This window comes from Lissotriton vulgaris, chromosome 3_1, assembly GCF_964263255.1.
Source record: "Lissotriton vulgaris chromosome 3_1, aLisVul1.2, whole genome shotgun sequence".
NCBI lineage: Eukaryota > Metazoa > Chordata > Amphibia > Caudata > Salamandridae > Lissotriton > Lissotriton vulgaris.
Window position 1 is genome coordinate 1,530,887,370 of NC_141689.1, and position 17,096 is coordinate 1,530,904,465.

Consider the following 17,096-nt stretch of genomic DNA (forward strand, 5'->3'; position numbering starts at 1 on the left):
ACTCACAGTTCTACTGGGATGTAAATATTCAGTCTTCACAGGGTCTCTAATGTAGATGTTATAATTTAAGGTGTTATTTTAATTCTTGGGGTAGAGGAGTACCACCAGTCATAGGGACAGCAGACCACTGCGCTGGAAGACTGCTCTTCAGATGGTTAACGCAGCTTGTTCCATTCCAGTAATTCGTTCAGCCCTCTCTGTTCGCTTTGCTCTTGATATATCCAGCGAGCTTCCTTGTTGATCAATCGTCTTTCCACAGACTGCGCATCGCCCATCACTCTCTCCAACACTACCCAGGTGAAGGTGTGTTTATTGCGGTGACAATGTTGCACTAGCTTTGTAGTCAGTTTTCCCATCCTTATTGTACTGACATGCTCCTGGATGCGGAGTTTGATCTTACGTGTGGTGAGTCCGATATATTCCAGACCACACTCACATTTTAGTCTGTACACCACATTGTTCGTGTTGCAGTTACTGAAATGGTTCAGCGACCAAGTCTTTCCAGATTGAAGAGTCACGTTAGTGGTTTTCTTTGTCATGGGGCATACCGAACAGCTCCCGCATGGGAAGTGTCCATTAGGGATGGTGGTGTTCTCAGCTTCTCGTCTTCCAATAATCCTGGTGTGGACAAGTTTGTCCTTCAAGTTACTCGCTCTTCGGAATTAGGACTGGTGTTGTTTATTAGCTCCCAAAGTGAGGCACCAGGACTCCCTCTTGTTGTTGCTGAACGTCCGACGCGTTTCGGGGCCAAAACCCGCCCTTTATTGCATTTTCACATGCTTTTTGGTGACTGATTTCCTTATATATGATACCATAATGTGTAACTATGCATTCGTGGAATTCATGAGGTATTGTTTTATAAAATTCAGTTTCGCTTCAAATCACTGTGCAACTTAAAAAGAGGGTTTAGTGATGAAATGTACCTCACAGAAGGCATGTCATGATTGTCCTGCTGCGCAGATGCAACACATTATGCAGAGGCTGAAGCAGTTTTGCTTGTTATACTGTCTCTTATCCTCAAAAATACTTTCTTTTAGAAGCTACTTTCTAAAACTATGAGGAAATGTATTTCACACTTCGGTCTCTGGGGCAGGTGATGACCACCTGCAAATTGGTCTAGCCAAGTATCTTGGATAAACTGAATAGGGCTAAAGGGAGGCCTGACCCATGCACCAATATTTACACTGCAGTGCCACCTACCAGTGCAGTTTTTGCTGGTCTCTCATTTTGGCACCAGCGGTTCCTTCCAGGAAGCCATTGAAATGGCATATCTCAAGCCACCTTTCGCTGTATTCTTGTGAACTTTTTGTATATAGTATGTATATAGTTCAGTTCATAAACTATATCATGCTTATTACCCCAATGTATATAGTGCTTATTACCCCAATGTAGTGCACTGAAGGGCTTGCCTACATGGGTAGCACGCTACACCATGTAGAGTGTGTGGTTTGAAAGATGTTGTCTTTGTTTTAATGTTATTTTAGAAGTGTTTCCGTGGCGTGCATGATGACCACGATGTGTGGTTATCGTGTTATGGGATGCAGCACATAACAGTGTGGTGGATGATGAAGTGCGAGACACAGACGCACAGCTTCATGGTGTTTGGTGGCATTTCTTACGATATACTCTGCTTAGATGGTTTCTGCACTGGGTTGTCTAATCTAAGATTTTTTGGATGGTTGGAGGGAGAGAGAAGTGTAACGATCTGTTGGAATGGGCATTTTGATTATTAACCCGTATGTGAGTGTCTTTATGAGTTATAAAGAAGCGGTCACATTGTATAATGACCCCTTTGATGCCGGAACTGACCTGGGTGTTGCTGGTTTCCTGAAAACGCCGATTTCCACTGACTTTCAGCCTCCCCTTATCCCTGGAGGGATCCGCCGCCTTGCCGCTTCTTTAACAACTTGCAGCACCCGCTTCGCGGGTGCCGCTGCGCGGCGTGTGGCGAGAGGTAGAGGCTGCCAGGGCGCCTGCTGTTTTCAAGTGCGAGGAGGGAGCACTGAGAGCCTGCCGAGGGAGCGCGCCAGCAGGGACTCATAAGACCAGGAGTACCTGCGCTGCACAGGTGTGCACGGCCGCGCCCTGGCGAGACACGCCCCCTTGCCTGTCCAGGGCTTAAAGGCGGGAGCTTCCTTCCTACCAGCGGGACCCCTTTGATGCCGAAACTGACCTGGGTGTTGCTGGTTTCCTGAAAACGCCGATTCCCACTGCCTTTGAGCCTCCCCTTATCCCTGGAGGGATTTGCCGCCTTGCCGCTTCTTTAACAACTTGCAGCACCCGCTTCGCGGGTGCCGCTGCGCGGCGTGTGGCGAGGGGTAGAGGCTGCCAGGGCGCCTGCTGTTTTCAAGTGCGAGGAGGGAGCACTGAGAGCCTGCCGAGGGAGCGCGCCAGCAGGGACTCATAAGACCAGGAGTCCCTGCGCTGCACAGGTGTGCACGGCCGCGCCCCCAGTGAGACACGCCCCCTTGCCTGTCCAGGGCTTAAAGGCGGGAGCTTCCTTCCTACCAGCGGGACCCCTTTGATGCAGAAACTGACCTGGGTGTTGCTGGTTTCCTGAAAACGCCGATTTCCACTGCCTTTCAGCCTCCCCTTATCCCTGGAGGGATCCGCCGCCTTGCCGCTTCTTTAACAACTTGCAGCACCCGCTTCGCGGGTGCCGCTGCGCGGCGTGTGGCGAGGAGTAGAGGCTGCCAGGGCGCCTGCTGTTTTCAAGTGCGAGGAGGGAGCACTGAGAGCCTGCCGAGGGAGCGCGCCAGCAGGGACTCATAAGACCAGGAGTCCCTGCGCTGCACAGGTGTGCACGGCCGCACCCCCAGCGAGACACGCCCCCTTGCCTGCAACGCCTCCTTCTTAAATCCCGGTCTGTTGCTTAGCGGGACGCCGAGCGAAGCCCGAGCAAAGGGCGGGCAGTCTGTGGCAATCAGGGGCTGACAGAGGCTGGGCTGGGCCAGGTCCCCAACATCTCCTTTACCGAACCTGAAAGGTACTGTGACATTGGTAGAGGGCAATACATCAATCATGTCCACTCGCTCTGGGAAACCACTTAGAGCTGTAGGAGAAGGGGTTGGGGGGAACCCAATTATAGGCGCTATGGACAAGTTTATCACTAGAGTAGCGGCGGTCATAGAGAAGGAGATTGCAATGAGGGAACGTCGCCTCTCCGGAGAGCTTTTACCAGCTAGACAATCCTCTCTTGGCTCTGCGGCTAAAGTCTTGTCACCTCCCACAGTTAGGGCTCTATCCCCATCTATTGAAGAAGTGCCAGAGCATCCCTGGCTACTTGCACTAGGCGGAAGTATTGATAGGTTAGAGAATCTAGTAGTAGAGCTAACACCAGGTGCAGCTTGTGACGAGACTGAGGGAGTGTGTGTCCCACCCCTGTCCTCCCCTGCTATTAGTCAAAACTCCCCGCTGCCAGACCCTGTTCCCCCTGTGGACACCTCAGTGCCTTGTGTGTTTCAGGGTACTTCAAAACGTGCTAAGAGGAAAAGAGTTGTGAGTACACGCAAAGGTAGTCACCCAAAACTGTACAAGCGCTCTAGGAAACAAGGGCTAAGGGCCACGGGAGATGGGGTGGGAGAGTCCCTGTTTCAGGAAAAGGGTCCTGATACTAATGACATGTCATCCCCAATCCAATTCCCAGTGTGCCTGGACCAATTTATTAATGCGCTTAACCGCTCCTTGATACCACTCATAGACCAAATTAAGAGGGTGGAGTCTAGAGTAAATAGTCTTGAACAGTCGACCCTTGACAACTTTTTTTCACTCAAAACTTTGATTAAACAACAGACTAGGAATAGTCAGGATCCCACATGTGGCAAGTTGGGAAAGGGAGTAGCAGTTACAGCCGCTCCGTCACTAGACCCAGTCACACCACAGACGGTGTCCCAAATAGCGCCAAGTGTGGCACCAACTTTAATTAATACTGTCCCACCCAAGTCTAAACCAGGCCCTGCCCCGCAATCCAACCCATCGCGAGGGAATTCTACTAACATTCCCAAACCTCACAAGACAGCAACACAACCAAAGGCTCCAGTGGGTGGGCAAAATCATATCTCTAAACCCAAGCAATTACAGGTAAATGGTGATAAGACTAAGGGAGATGGGGCAGCTCTGCCAGCTAACCCTGCCGAAGCACATGATCCTGCTGTATCCGCCCCGAGGAAATCTCCCCGCATTCCTTGCACTGACCTTCCCCCGGATTGCCACCCCTATGTGGTTGTACTGGTTAAGGTCCCACCACTAAAAGATAACCAACCAGAGACCCACCAGGCCCTAAAAAATAAATGCCTCCACTGGTTAAAAACAAATAGACCACTCCCTGCGGGCGTTGACGGACTAATCCTCGGTGTCCGCAGGGTGAGCTGGGTTGGAAAGAGTAATAAGCAGCTGGAGGGGGACTGCGTCATTATTAACTTTCAGGATAGTATAGTGGCCAGATTGATATGCAATCAAGATCAAATGGTGGGGGGTACTGGGGTTAGTGCAGTGGATTTGACTTACTTCTACCCGCTGCATATAAATCATACCATTCTTAGGCCTGTGGTGGGGGAATAAAACAAGGGTACTATTGGTGGAATGCATAGTGTGTTTGAGCCCTCCCCCTACCCACAGACTAGGTGGCTTGGCCAAAATTTTGGCCCTATGAACCACTGACTTGAGGCAACGGGAGGTTTACACAGGGGGGAAATGGGCGAGCCCCTATACGACACAGCAATGTCACCTACCTCTTCCTCCTCAAATGAAATCCAAACTATACCGCTGGTTACTACGGACCTTTTGGGGGACCCAGTCACTAACGGCCATTGGGGAGTATCGTCAGGTACTGATAGGGTGGCTCCATGCGAAGAAATAGTTTCCTGCTGCGCTCCTGCTGTGACGGACCAAGTCTTAAAGGTCTTCAGTTGGAACGTTGCAGGAATAACTAGGAAACTGACACTGCCTGACTGGAATGCATTAGTGGAAGAGTATTCCATATGCATTTTCCAGGAGACATGGAGCAGGGAGCCAGTACACAGGGCGGGGTATTCTACTCATGCTATCCCAGCTGTCTGCCCAGACTCGGGCAGAGGACGACCTTCGGGGGGTCTTCTCATCTGGGTAGCTTCATCACTAAATTGTAGGGTAGTGGAAACCAAGACCAATAGCCCAGATCTACTTAACATCACATTGAAGGACGCCAGGGGTCGTGTTGTCTTGAACATAGTAAATGTCTATGCCCGTGGCACCAAGGGAGGGAGGAAGTCTCCCACAATTGCCTTGCTGGAGGACTTGTTGGGGGCAACGCCTCATAAAGCCTGCACCTTGGTCGCAGGCGATGTAAACTGTATGTTCGAGCCCTTGGGCTCGGATGTTACCCAGGACCAGGATGAGGAGGATGGCAGGAGGGGGATACCTGTCTTAGAGCTGCCGCCGATCAAAAAATGGTCAGAGGTGGCATTGCAGTTAAATGCCCTTGGTATAGAGCATGGTTTGAGGGCTCTAAACGGGAGGACAAGCTCGGATAGGGGAGGTGCCCATACATACAATAGGCCCAACCACACATCAAGAATTGATTACATCTTGCTTGATGTGTGTTTATGGAGCTCAGTGAGGGACATGGCAATACTACCTTCAGTTGAAAGCGATCACAATCAGTTGTCCCTCACTCTAGCCCCTTGGTGGTCTGTTAGTAGTGGGGGTCCTGTATCTAGCCCTATAGCCGATTTGGGCGAGGCGGAGGTATCCCCTTGCGGTAGACGCCTGAAGTGGTCAAAACTTCTCTTGTCTGCCGGAAAACTTGAGGCTGTGTCCCAATTACTGGCCCTAGCCCAACAGAATCTAAGCGCAGTCGAAGGGGGCACGGGGGAGGTCTGTGAAGTATTTTGCGGACTAACAGGGGCCTTGACAATTTTTTTTACTGTGGGCAAGAGGCATGGCGGGGCGAAAGTAAGGCCCAATAAAAAAGATGGTTGGTTTACCCACAAATGCGGGGAGGCGAAAAAACACCTAGTCGAGGCAGTCAAAGCAAAATATCAAGCCAAGATAAAGGAGGCTAGGAAGGGCTACTCCAAATTGATCCAGATAGCAAAGAAAGAATCGGAGGAGAAATTCTGGGCGGAGTTGCTGGTTGCTAGTAAAGATAAAGATGCTAGGGGGTTCTGGAAATTGATAGGTTCCCGCAGTAGACCAGATGATACTCTGAGAACCTGCACCATCCCACCCCAGAACTGGTCTTGCCATTTTGGGGCCTTATATTCAGCGATAGAAGGGTCCCTAAACGAGCCAGCTCTATTTCCCTACTGGAGGTATCCCAGACAGGTTTCAGGCCGAAACATGGCACCGAAACTGCCTTACTAGCGGTCGCCGAGGAATCCCGAAGGGTCCTGGATCAGGGAGGATCAGTGGCAGTGATCCTCCTTGATCTAAGCGCCGCCTTCGATACGGTCAGCTATACCACCCTGCTGAACCGTCTCCGGGACATCGGAGTCTCAGGCGACGCTCTTAGGTGGTTCGACTCCTTCCTGTCCGATAGATCCTTCCAGATCTTCGAGGGCAACATAACATCTACCAACAAGCCTCTCAGTTGTGGAGTACCACAGGGCTCCTCCTTAAGCCCTGTGCTATTCAATGTCTACATGAGACCACTGGCGGGGATGGTCGAACCGTACAGCATTAAAATTGTGTCGTACGCCGACGATACTCAGTTAGTGGTATCATTAACTCAAGATAACATCAGTCAACTTCATGGAGGCCTGCTGAGCTGCCTAGAAAATGTCAAGGAGTGGATGACCAGCTCCTCCCTCAAACTAAATGGAGACAAAACAGAGCTCCTGCTTCTAGGCCCAGCCTCGCCAACACCTTTTACTTCCTTGTGGCCCCAAACTTTAGGCACTCCCCCCACCCCCAAGGAAAGCGTCAAGAGCCTAGGAGTGTGGTTGGATAGGAAACTTTCCTTTGCCACCCAGGCTACCAAGCTATCCGCCACCTGCTTTGGCATCCTTAAATCTCTAAGGAAGGTCCTTCCACTTCTACCTCTAGAAGCCAGGAAAGTGGCAGTACAAGGCCTCATTCAGTCCCACCTGGACTCAAATAACGCCCTATACGTAGGGGCCCCCGAGATGACTCTTCGGAAACTCCAGGTGGTGCAAAACTGCGCAGCACGCACCCTGCTACAGATTCCACGAGCCCAGTCAGCCAGACCTGCATTAAGAAGTCTTCACTGGCTACCAGTTAAGCACAGGGTGACATTCAAGGCACTGTGCATCGCGCACCGGGCCTTTTGGAAAACAGGACCCGCAATTAACAGCAACCTTGTCATCCCTTATCACCCAAATAGGAACCTCCGCTCCACAGAGGCCTTCCTGGCAGTGGTGCCTAGAGTGAAGAGAGCTAGATCCGGGGGCAGGCTGTTCTCACTGAACGCAGCTAAACTTTGGAACACCCTCCCCCTCTCACTCCGTTCCACCCCGGACCTGCTCGCATTCCGCAAAAAGTTGAAAACCTTACTATTTGCCAAAGCCTCCGAGCTCTAATCTGTCATTCAGTACGTCTATCCAATTCTTACTTCAGCGCTTGGACGCCCTTGGGCAGCAACCGCGCTCAATAAATCTATTTCTATTCTATTCTATTCTATTTCCCTTCTCTATGGAGGATAGTTCTTCCTGCTTGTTCACACCCCGGGAGGTTGAGAATGCCATCAAAACCGTGGTCCCATTGAAAGCTGCTGGCCCGGATGGGCTCCCAGGGGATTTATTGCGGGCCTACCCATCTGAATGGGCCAAATGATCTCCGCCCTCTTGAATGCCATCCTGGAGGGCGGCCCCATCCCAGAATCGTGGAGAGGGGCAGTGGTAGTCCCCATATATAAAAAGGGAAGTAGAGACATTCCAGGGAACTACAGGCCAAAAAGCCTGATTGATTCCACGCAAAAAGTAGCTGGAAAAGTTATTTTGGGGAGAATTCTTCAATGGGTGGATGAGAATCAAGTCCTATCGGACTTCCAAGCAGGCTTTCGCTCAGGAACAGGTACAATTGAGCTGGTATTTAGGTTAACTCTACTACACTGGAAGGTGGTGGAACTAGGCAAAGGCAGTCTTTATTTGGCTTTTATTGATTTGAAGACTGCCTTTGACCTAGTTCCCAGGGAAGAACTCTGGAGGGTTCTCCACCATTTGGGCCTGCCCCCGTACATTTTGTACCTTCTTATGAAACTCCATACGGACAATTTTGCCCAGGTTCGCTGGGGGAGAAATGGTGAAACAACAGATAGGATCCCTGTTTGTAGGGGTGTCAGACAGGGTTGCGTGTTAGCCCCCACACTTTTTTCCCTATACGTAAATGGTGTGGTGGAGCATCTGCTACAGGACCCTGCGGACGCACCCTGTCTGGGGGGTGTGCGGATCCCAACATTACTATTCGCGGATGACACCCTGCTAATTTCAAAGACCCCTCAGGGGCTCCAGAAGTTGTTGACCCGGTTCCAGGACTTTTGTGTCACCAGAGGGCTGGTGATAAACGTAGAAAAAACGAAATATCTGATACTACGTCCACCAAGGAAACTAGGTCGTCCCCCCATTTTGAATTCAGTCCCTCTGGAGAAAGTGACGGAATTCGATTATTTGGGTCTACGTCTGATTGACAAAATGAGCTGGCGTTCCCACATCAATAAGATGGCCCTCTGTCACAAAAGGGTCGGGGGTGCCTTACTCAAGGAATATCATGCATCCCCTAGATCTTCAGTGGCGCCTGTAATTGAGATCTACAAGGCAAGGGGGGTCACTTCAGCCTTGTACGGTGCGGAGTTATGGGGCCACTGCAACCTGGATTCCCTATCCAAGTCTGAAAATAAGCTGCTAAAGAACCTCCTAGCTCTTCCTTTGAGCACTCCAACTGTTCCAGTGCTCTTGGACTTGGGCTGTAAAAGCATCAGAGACCAGGCCCGTCTTCGTTCATTGCTCCTATGGTCCAGCATTAGCATATGGAGGGTCCCGGAATTAAAATCCTATGCCGACGGCCTAACAGAAATACTGAATACAGGGGGCCGGAATAAGATCAAGTGGCTGAGTGACATAAAAACTCTTTTGAGGGAATTGGGCCTAGGAGACTGCTGGACTACAAGATCTGCCCCTCCCAAGGCAGTCCCCAAAAAACTATATTGGGACTGGGTCTCTCGCCAACTAATTGGGAATCCACATCATTGCAACTCGACGGCAGCTTTACTTAAAGTAAAGGATGTGGTTTCATACGAACCCTACATGGACCTAATTACTATGCCAGTGGATAGGGCCCTCTACTTCAAGTTTAGAGTTGGTACCATTCCGCTAGGAGCAATTGTATCGAAGTGGAAGTCCTATACCCATTTATCCCCCTTTTGCGCTTGTTGTCCAACTAGACCTGAGACGGTGGCACATGTACTTTTTGAGTGCCCAGACTATATTCACCCAAGGAGACACTGGTTGAAACCTCTTTTCAAACACCTGGGAACACGTATGCATTTGGTGGCACTCCGAATTTTATTGACTGATACCTCTCCGCTTATAATCTGTGGTGTCTCAAAATTTTTAAAACGATTTTGGTTGATTCGTTGCAATAGATTGACTATATCGATTTAATCCTTTTTAGCTAATTTATTCCAGGGAGCTCCCTAAAATTTTATTATTTCTAAAAATGTATGACATACTTGTATTTTTTCTAAATGCTGTTTTTCAATGTATGTTATGCTTGTAAGATATCTTTGCATATCGAATAAAGCTTTTCAACCAACATAATAATTTTGGACCTGCAATAGTGGGCTAAATTAAAGTCCTCCAAATTGTACAGCAATATGTGACAGATCACTTCGGTTATTCCATGCATTTTCATGTGGTGATGGTTGTTATGTGGCTGTACAGTTATAGTTTGGCTAACCTTCATACATCTTAAATTCACATAAGACATATCTGCTATAAGTTACAATCTGCTGATGACCTCCATGTATTATGCTCTTTGTATTATTGCGAGCCATTGTTATATATGCAAGTACATAACTGTATAATGCCACAGTAAACCATAGGCCAGCCCTTCTAAGCTTACCTGTATATCAAAAGGAGTTTGCTGGTTGAACTGTTTTCAGTTCATGAGTTGTAAGCTAAGGTTTGTGCTTCAGCTTGTGAATTGTTTCTTGGCTCTGTTGCCGAGGTGGGGTTGATGCAGTTATCTAGGAAATCGCCATGTTTCAAATGTCTTTGAAATTGTATATGCTACTGGGTGCTACTAATGTTGCTGGTAGTGAGCTTCAGAGTTTGGCAGCTTATACTGAGAAAGCAGTGCCTCCAGTAGATTTCTTATGGTAGGGTGCTATGATAAGTGGTGCAAGACACGAGCGCAGTGTTCTGTTTGGTTTGTTTGGGTTGAATTTAACTTGTAGTAAAAGAGGTCCTTTTTCTTGGGAAGCTCTGCTTAAATGCAGAGTACCTTGAACATTGGCCTTCTAGTTATAGGTAGCCAGTCGAGAGATTGCAGGACTGGAGTCATGTGTTGTTTTGGGTGAAGGCAGAGAAGAATACTTGCAACAACATTGTGGATTAGTTATATTTTCCATATTGTGAGGTGAGGTAGTGTGGCTCACTGGTTAGAGGCGGCAGACCCGAGAGCGGAGGACGGCCCGGGACCAGGGTTCGATTCCCGGCGCGGCAGGTTTCTGGACCAGGGTCAGCGGACTCGATAATTCTCTCGCCTCGGTGCCCACTCTGATCAGCGATCACACTCGGCAACTCTGGGCATTAGCTTGCCTCATCTTCACTAACGGCCCCACCAGACCGCTGGGGATGCCTGGTCTCACCCTGGAGATACCCATTAAGGGACCATCTCTCAGGGAAAGCCAGGAAGGGTTTCGCAGCGGTCGAAGCGCCTTGGGACCCTCCGGGTAAGTAGTGCGCTATATAAATGCCTATACATTTACATACATTGTTGGCTTAGTCAAGCTTGGAGATTACGAATGTGAGAATGGGTTGCAGTTTTTGTTGGTATGAAAGGTATGAGAAGACACAACATAGTCCCTTTTGCATAATAAAAGAACCATTTGTGATGTTGTCAACATGCAGTACCAAGGACACGTCTGATTGCATGGTTACTCCTAGGTTTCTAACTTTTTAGGCCCTGATTATGAGAAGTGCGGTATGAAAATTAGTGCGTGTGGCATTAAAATACGCATATGTTAAATAGTACACATGATCACAAGTTGTGTATTGCAAGTGTAAATTACCTCTTGTGGGAAAAACAGTCCCAAAAAATATCACATGTGAAAATGACTGCATGCAAAGTTTACCGTACATTTTAAAAAACGTATGCCGTGCTTACGAATTTGCTACCTCAGAACTAATCAAAAGTGAAGCCGAAATTTGGAACTGATTGGAATGTAGCACTATAAATAACACCAGCTATGAGCAGGTGGTATTTCTTAAGAATCATACATCTAGTGAATAAAAGTTTGTTGTGTACACAGCAATAAGTCAGATCATCCCAGCACAACAAATTTAAATAGATACTACGCCAATGGGTGAATGTTTATACAAAGATCATATTGAAAAATGTAACCAATACAACATGCAAGGGAATGCAAGCGCAACACAAAACCTCAATAAGATTTATCAAGTCATGCAAGGCCACCTTGCGTGGACCTGAGCGGCTTGTTAAATCTAGAGTTATGCAAGGCAGAGCGAATCGCTGCATTAGCCGTTACTCTACGGCAGGTAGGTGTTCCATGGGTGGAGCGTTGGTGTTCCCACACCTCCACCCATGGACTCTGACACATTTGCAGATTAACAACATTGGTGACCTGAGAATGCGTCAGACTTGTGCTCCTTTCCACCAGAGGCGCAACAAGGATAAATATCCTTATTTCTCCTCATTGTTTCCTCTTTCTAAGTGTGTTGTTTTTGGACATGAAATTAGGTTCCTTATCCCTGGTCTTGTTATTTTTTAGTACCAATTGTTCTGCATGAATGTTTTTTTAAAACAACAGGTCCTATGCACACGCATGTGAGTAAATAAACAGTACAACACAGTTTTCGTTGATCAAGGATGAAGACACCGATGTCCTTTCATTGAAATGTTCACTTTTAATGGTGTATTGCTTAGCGAGCCAGCCAACACGTGTTTCGTCAGTGGGGTGTAAACCCATGACTTCTTCAGGGCTGTAACAGAGTAATTTAATTCCTAGACCTTAGAACCTGTAATAATTCGGACCCGGTAGGTCATAATATTTCTCAATGACGAAGTGTAATTCCTTCTATAATCTGTACTGTACATTTTTGGATTAGGGTTTTAGAATATTAATCCTTATCTCGTCCTGTGGTTTGTGAAACAGCCAAAATGATATATATGTCTCCCAGCCTTGTACGGCTTCCTTGCTGGTGCACTCTTAGTTGTAGTGCTATATGTACTATGAGTTGAGGGTGGGGCACCTGTTAATGTTGACCCACATATGTCTTCTTAATGTTCGACTCCCAGGGGCAGTATTCTGTAATAAAAGATAGCATTTTCTCACACCAGGAATGCACATCTGATGTATGAAAGTTGATGAATAAAGCAATGTACCCTTACATAATATCTTCATGCTTGGAAGAACATGCAAGCACAATGAAATACATCTTTTTTTTTTACTAAATATGTAGTACAATGTGCTATTATGACATCAACTTAATATTTGCATTTTGAAAGTTGTAGCAGTGTAATGCTGTGCTGCATGGGAGGGATTGATAAGAAAGGGTCTATATTTATTAACATATAGCAGAATTGGAATACATCAACATCACTATTGACTAATTTTGTTGTGATGTGGAACACACTCATTTTAAGTATATATCACACTTGAATATGCATTATGTACAGTACTTGAAGTGTGCTGCTCTACTAATTTATCACAAAACATACAGGGATAAATTCCAAATAGGTGTCCTTTCTGAATGTACAGTTCTGAAAAATAAATGATAATAATAATTATGATATGTGGTAATGTGAACATTTGGCACCTTTTAGTCTGCATTGCGAATCCTCACTCCTCACACACATCCTTATAACCAATTTCTTGCATACTTGTACGACACACTCTCCAAAGCTAGACTAGTAACCTTAAATACCCAAGGCCTAAAGGTGCTAATGGTCATACAACCTACAGTCTTCATACTCTCCTGAAAAGTATATAGACAGATCATCTTTTATTGATAATCAAGCAGATCTACACAGGTAACTATCTGGCTCACACAGTCGTCTCTTCTATGCAGAAATTGCATTTTAACAAAATCAAACTCCTAGTGTCCAGCACACTGGACACCGCTCATCAACTATCATGTGTACACAGAGTTAGTCCCGAACATAATCAGTCATATGGAGTACAACAGCTCAAGTCAAGACCACTGATTCATTGTCAGTGAAATTGCTCCCCCTTCCTCGCAGCTCCACCATTGAGGGAGGCCTGCTCCGGCACTTGCACTCTCGTGTGTTGGTGATCGAGGCCCTCCTCCACCCGCAGCTTTCCCTGCGCCTCATCCCTGGTGGTCCAGTGGACCTGTCTCCTTCCTCTCGTTCTGCGTTTTCACTCGTTTTTCTGCCCTTTTCTATTATTCATCTTTCTGCACTTTTCTGCAGCTCTTTTGTGCCTTATTCCTGCTTATTTTCCCCCTTTCCTTTATTTCCTTTATCCCTTATTTCCCCGGTGCTGCTGCCCCCACGGCCCCTCCCCCCAGCGCGACCGGCCCCATCCAGCTCCCCTGCCCGCTCCCGCCTCCCATCTGTCCAGCCCTTCCCGACCCCTACTTAATGGTGGCCGGTGCGGAGACAGGCGAGCAAGACAACTGACTCATTGTCAGTGAAATTGCTCCCCCTCCCTCGCAGCTCCACCATTAAGTGAGGCATGCCCCTGCACTTGCACTCTCATGTGTTGGTGTTCGAGACCCTCCTCCACCCACAGGTTTCCTTGCACCTCATGCCTGGTGGTCCAGTGGACCTCTGTCTCCTTCCTCTTGCTCTGCTCTTTCACACGTTTTCACTATTTTTTCTGCCCTCTTCTATTTTTCACCTTTCTGCACTTTTCCCCATCTCTGCTCTTTAGAGCCTTATTTCTGCTTATTTTCTCCCTTTCTTCCTGGAACACGAACCCAGGGCAACCCACCAGCAAGAACACAACCTAACCAGAGACCCTGCAATGCTTCCTCCTCAATGTCCGTTCCCTCCACAAACACGCCACCGAAAACTGGTACCTCCTCGACAGTACCACCCCGGAAGTAGCGTTCCTCACCGAAACCTGGACCAACACCACTTCCGGACCGGACATCGCCATCGCTATCCCCCAAGGATTCAAGATCGCCAGGCAGGACCGCCACACCCGCCCAGGAGGAGGAATCGCCATCATCCACAAATCCAGCCTCCGCCTGAGCACAATCCCTGACGAGCCCACAGAACTGATGGAACACCTTCACTTCACGATACTGGCCAGCCCCACTGTTACCCTCTCTGGAACACTCATCTACCGACCCCCTGGACCCCGCAAACTTTTTGCCAACATCAAGGACATCATATCCCCGCAGGCAACTGCAATCACCAACTACACCCTGCTAGGAGACCTCAACTTCCACCTCGACAACCAACTGGACCCCAACTCCACATCCCTCCTGGACAACCTGCACAACAGTGGACTACGCCAGATTGAAGACTTAGGGCCAGATTTATCAAGTGTTTGCATCACCCTTGTGCTACACTAGGGGGTGGAAGGGTGACGCAAAGCCTAAGTGAGATTTATCAAGCCACGCATGGCCATTCATGGCTTGATGGCTGGACAATCGCAAGGCAGCCCAAATCGCTACCTTGCATTGCTCTGCCCCAAGGAGGTGTTCCATGGGTGGAGTGTGGGTGTTCCCATGTGTCCACCCATGGATTTTGGTGCATTTCCATATTTACCATGAGTGGTAGACCTGGGAATACATCAAAACTGTACGCCTCCCCAAGTGAGGCATACTGAGGAGAAATATCTTTATTTCTCCTTGTTTTTTTCTCCTACTACGTGTGCTGCATTATGCAGCAAACGTAGAAAGAGGAAAATTCCTCTGAGGATTGTTTTTGTACTGGGAGGTGACCCTTCCTGCTCAAAAACAATCCTGCCTACAACACTGGCACCCTCGCACCAAAATGCAAGGGTGCCTGGGTTGGCACTATAGGCAGTCAAAAGTGTGCCAACGCTAGGAAAGGACAGGAAACCGACATGTAATGTTAAATATGGCACTTTCCTGTCCTTTTCCTTTTTTACACAGCGCAGTAAGATGGTTTGCTGCATTGCGCTGTGTGAAAAAATGATAAATATGGGCCTTGAAACCTTAGCCATTGAGTTTCTCCTTTCTCATTATATGTATTGGTGTACATCACCCAGAACATTTAGTGGTGTTTACTGAAAAAGCACAGCACTGGATGAAACCCTTCCTCACAATATGGAGCCTGTTGACAGCTTTGATGACTGTCTTTTGAAGCTGAACTCTCCAACCTCAAGACAGAGGGAGGAGGATGGATTGGACTGAGAACGGATTATTCACGCCTAGAAACGGACTGAGAACCTTTAACGTTTGAACTTCCACCTTTAACAAATAATTAACCCGTACATCTGCTCGACTGCAGTGGGAAGAGCACTTCGTGCTGAACTTGGAATCTCTCCCTGACTTCTTCAGAAGGAAATGATACCGCATGTACAATGCAGGCGAAAAGGCAGGGCTGCGGAGACAAGTGTGTGTCACAGCTTCCGAGAAATGTGGAGGATGCACTTGAAAGGTTTCCTTAATCCCACTGTGGAGGTTTGGGCATCGGTTCCGCCGCCTCTCCAGACAGTCTAAAAGAGAAAGCGAGCTAAAACCGTGGGGTCATGGGATGAAAGCGTTCTTCTCCTTTGTGCAACAGGAAAGGAAACATGTTTGAAGTGGGTGTGAAATTCATCAACACAGCTGACACAATGCCTTCTGAATATTGCTGCACTGCAAAGACGTGATGGGAAAAAGCCTCCCGCCTCCAGACTCGCAGGTTCATTTTGAGAGCAGCAGAATTGAACTGCAGCAGTTATATAGTCGTCCATGCTCCTATGTGGGCCACTGAAGCCCATTTTCAAACGGGTAGCACTAGCATACTACATTGTGGTGCACTGCGGTGTTGGCAGAATGTTGTATTTGTTGTCATCCTTTTTGGGAAGCGTCTTGATGATGTGCATGAGTGACATATATTGGAATGCTGCGTCTTGCAGTGTAATGGTTCTTTACAATGGGATAAATTGTGGGGGAGTGGCAGTCTCAGATTTTTTTTACCCTACTATCAGGTCGGACATCTGGAGATCTTCATTGAACGGGCTAATCTTAAATCTGACAAAATGTAGACCCCTGTGTGTTAGGTCCGTCAGCCTTAGGATTCTGTGCGCGTTACCACTGCTAACCAGTACTAAAGTGCTTTTGCTCATTCCATAATTGGCATATTTAATTTACTTATAAGTCCCTTGTTGAATGGTATACTATATACCAAGGGCCTGTAAATAAAATGCTACCAGTGAGCATGCCACACTTATTGTGCCACCCACTCAAGTAGCACCTTAAAACATGCACCAGGCCTGCCACTGCAGCCTGAATGCAGTTTTAAACTGCCATGTCGACATAGCATTTAAACCCCCTTGCCAAGTGTTTAACTCCCCTTTTATTAAATTAAGTCACCCCTAAGGTAGGCCCTGGGTAGCCCATAGGGCAGGAAGCTATGCATTGAAAAGATCAGACATATACTTTTAAGTTTTACATGTCCTGGTAGGGAAATCTCCTCAACTTTCGACTTTGATCTGGTCTCCTGCAACTAGATATCTGTGGTTGGCACTTTGAACTTTTAGGCACTTCTTTTTCTAAATACTTTTAAAAATCAAAACTCCGGGTCTAGTGATTGGAGAATTGTTATTTTAGTGTAAAATATGTTAATAAAATGTACTGTCATTTTCTAAATTGGTGTGGTGTTTTGCTAAGATGTGTAGAGATAAAGTAGCAAAATGCCTTTTTCACTACTGTGAGGCCTACCCTTCCGCTAGGATAACATTGGGTATACCTTATTACATTTAATAAGTGCAG